The sequence below is a fragment of the Capsicum annuum genome, chromosome 5 (assembly GCF_002878395.1).
Source record: "Capsicum annuum cultivar UCD-10X-F1 chromosome 5, UCD10Xv1.1, whole genome shotgun sequence".
In the NCBI taxonomy this organism is placed as follows: Eukaryota; Viridiplantae; Streptophyta; class Magnoliopsida; order Solanales; family Solanaceae; genus Capsicum; species Capsicum annuum.
The window spans coordinates 53,549,032-53,552,917 of record NC_061115.1 but is presented as its reverse complement, the minus strand read 5'-3'; the positions used below and the strand labels follow the sequence as shown (position 1 = coordinate 53,552,917).

At 32.2% G+C, this 3,886-nt stretch overlaps 1 long non-coding RNA gene across 1 annotated transcript in view; it reads left to right on the top strand.

Annotated features, from left to right (window-relative positions):
- Positions 1-551, top strand: part of LOC107872425 — a 6,421-nt gene extending 5,870 nt beyond the window's left edge. Inside the window, exon 4 of the long non-coding RNA XR_001674837.2 lies at positions 392-551. This is a non-coding gene — a long non-coding RNA (uncharacterized LOC107872425). The remainder of the gene's footprint in view (positions 1-391) is intronic.
- Positions 552-3,886: the final 3,335 nt, after the last annotated feature.

Here is a 3,886-nt window from a genome sequence, read left to right as displayed (position 1 = left end):
GGAACGGCTTGGAACCGGCGGTCGGCGCCGGAGGGTGGCGGGGAGCGGCGACCGGAGGTCGGAGCCGGCGGTCGGGTCGGGTCGGCGCCGAAGGTCAGCGACGGCGCCGGGGACCGGTGCGAGAGAGATGGAGAGAGGGTAGGGAGAGAGAGAGAGAGAGCCGTTAGGGCGGCGCCGGGGATCGGAGGTCGGGTCGGGTCGGTGACGGGGGCCGGTGACCGGTGCGAGCGAGAGAGAGGGTAGGGAGGGAGGAAGAGAGAGAGCCGTTAGAGAGAGCCGTTAGTAAATATATTTTTTCTATAAGAAAATATTTATATTAATAAATAAATTTTAGTTTTTAAAATGAATATTTTAATATATCATTTTCTAATCTTTTTAATTGTTATTGCAGTTTATGGAGGAGTGATGAAATCAAAATCAATGGAGACGTGAATATATTTTTTTCTCTTGCAGAAGTATATCAATATGTTCGAGTAAAATGATGTTTTGCAACTTTGAATGTTATTGTTGAACATTTATTTATTTATTTTAATATATTGCATTTATTGAAATTTTTAAGATATACTACTGTTTCATGCCAAAAATGAATTCCTGGCTACATTATTCGTATTATTTTGGCTAATAATGTCTGTGGCAAAGTTTTGTGCTAAATTTTAGCTTTGAATTTTTTGAATTCGTAGCTAGAAATATACTCCTATAATTGACATATTAAGAGCATAGCTAAAATTTTATCTTCCGTAGCAGATGTAGCGACTTCATGGCTAAAGATAGTAATTTTTAGTTACTATATGAAGATGTTTGTGGCAAATTCTTTAATTTATAGCTATGAAATTTTTTATTTTTAACTAAATATGAGTGCTATTGCCACAAGACTAAGCTATAGAAATAGCCATAAAATTTAAATTAATATGGCAAACAAATAAAATCTTTTGCCACAATACAATAGCTTGTGACTACAATATGAAAATCTACAAATTTTGTTTGTCGTGGCAAAAAAATAAAATCACTTGCCATAAGTATATTTTTCGTGGCAAAAACTTTTTACCATCTTAACTACAATATTTTTTTTTGTAGCAACAAGTATACATTCTTAGTCACGGACCATGAAAAGTTTGTAGCTAACTTTTAGCCACGCTACATCTTGTTACGAATGCTACGATAGAAAATATTATAGCTAAAGTGTTTAGCCACAGAAAATTTCATATTTTGCTACAACATATTTTGTAACAATAAATGTCTTTTGTTATAGTATTTATGGACATATAGTGGAGAAAGTAGTGTCATTATATCTTGACCACTCTTGTAACTTCTTACACTTTATTTATCCATTATCTACCACATTAAGTCTTGTAACTCACCACATAATTCTTTGGTGTTAGTGGATATAAATTGTGGTAAAAGATGATCATTAGTTCTTGTAACTCGTATGACCATTAACTTCTTGTAATTCCATGGTCTTTAGTTGCATGTAGTATATGTAACATCAAGATTATTTATCTATCCAGATTACTACCCCTCATTCATCATATTCATCACATGAAAGAATTCTTAACCGATAAATAGAGATGTTTCTTCCTTTATTGTTTATAAAGAAAAAGATGAGAAGAGTAAATATAGTAGTGAAAGTGAGTTGAGTCAAAAAAAAATTCTAAATCTACAACTATATTCACTATGATAGAGAGTAATAATATGTTGAAGGAAGGTGTTCTTATGGTGGAGCTGTGGATTCTTCAACTAATTCGGAGTTGTTTGAGTTGTACATCATTGATGGGTTGTTGTATCCTGGAGGAGACAAGTCACGAGATATACTGCTGGATTGATGTAGATTATGCCGCAGTTGGATTAAATCTCTTTAAAGAGCGAGATATCCACGTCTTAGCCAAGAAGAACTTTATTTTTCTTCACTTATAATTTTTTCAGTTGTACTATTATTGTAATTTCACCAATAACTTTTGATCTACCTCTACCTCTCTTCATGTACTATAACTAACCTTTCACAATACCTTACTGAGGCATTTGTGCATCTTCTCCTTACATATCTGAACCATCTCAACCTCACCACCCTCATTCTACCATAGAGGCCACACCAACCTTATCCAACATAGCTTCATTTTTTTATTCAATCTCTTTTACTAAACCTAGACATCATCCTTATTCCTGCTACTCTCATTTTTTGGATGGGCGAATTTTTGATCGGTTAACAATCCGCTTCATACAAACTAGCCAAAGGAGAAATGGTAATGTGAACAATGGGTTCTTCTATGTTTGGCTGCTGAAAGAGAGTCCACGTGTTAATCCAATGGAGTGACGATTTCATTGATTAAAATGGCACAACCATTCGATTTGGCGATTGAAAATTTCTTCTATATATACAAGTATTACGCAGCTATGCTCATGCTTTTTGGTTAGTATTAATTTTTGTTGGGATAATTAATATAGTTGGTCTGATCACCACTTTATAAAACTTATCTTTAAAATGAGGTGGCTCATACAAGACACCAAAACGAACTTTCATTTCATTTACCCTACTCCAATATGATGTGTAACATCGTCGTCAATCTTCTTTTTTCCTTGAATTATTGACTCCCAAATGCTTGAAACCCCTTTAGTAGAAACAACTTAAATATCAATCCTCACATCAACATCATTTAATAGATATTAATAGCGCACTATCTGTTTAAAAAACATCACTTTTACACATTATTTCGATTAATTGTTTTTTGTCCATTATTTAGGTTCCAACTAGGGGTGTACATAGGTTGGGTTGGTTTGATTTTTTATTGAATAAAAATCAAACCAATTATATCGATTTATTAAAACTATAAATCAAATCAAATCAATATAAAATTATTTTTTTCGATTTAAGTTTTAGTCGGTTCTTTCGATTTTTTCTGGTTTTCTTAGTTTTTTTTATAATCTTTATTTTTTACAATTATATTGTGATTGAAGATTAGATCAAGTATGTTTTCACTCATGTGCTAATAAAAAAACTCAATTATGAAAAATTGAGGAGCGAAATTCTCACTTGAAACTAAAAAGTAAAATAAAGAGTGAAAAATTAGGTTTTAAGTCTATATCGGGTTTTGGACCATCTTATATATATATATATACACACACACACACACCTACTTTCTAAATATTAAAATTAATAAAACTAATTGAAAAAGTAGATTATAATTAATATTTTATGTATAAAAAGTTAAATTATATATATGCATATATACATACACACATATATATATATGTTATGTTGGTTTGATTTGGGTTCAATTTGACTTTTTTTTTTGTTAACACCAAACCAAATCAAGAATAGTCGTTTTTTTTTTCAAACACCAAACCAACCAAATCAAATCATAAGTCGTTTTTTTTTTTTTCGATTTGATTTGGTTCCTCGATTTGGTTTGACTTGATGGTTTGGTTTGTACACCCCTAGTTCCAACATTAGGACTCTTTTCGTACTTCAACCAAAAAAAATAAAATTGAAGTGTAAATGACCTTCAACATAATTAAGCCAGTGACATCAGTTTTACGCTTCTGTTGCGAACCTAGGTCATACAACACCGAGCAACTAGCAAGAATTAGGTAGACAAATAACTTAAGATGACACTGATGCTATGATGGTAAAACAACTTAAGAGTTAGGTTTTCCCTTTTCCCAAAGCAATTCTGGCCGAAATGGCCAAAATTTCACGTACTGGTCATTTCCTAGTTTGGTCCAATTCAAGCCGATTATTTATTGTAAAATTTATATAAATTTCGACAAGTTTATCCATATTTATATATATATATATATATATTTTTTTAAATCTCATAAAATTTCTTTATTTTGATTTTCAGACACATATAAGTTAAGTGAGATACAAGGTAATGATATATCTTATTATTTA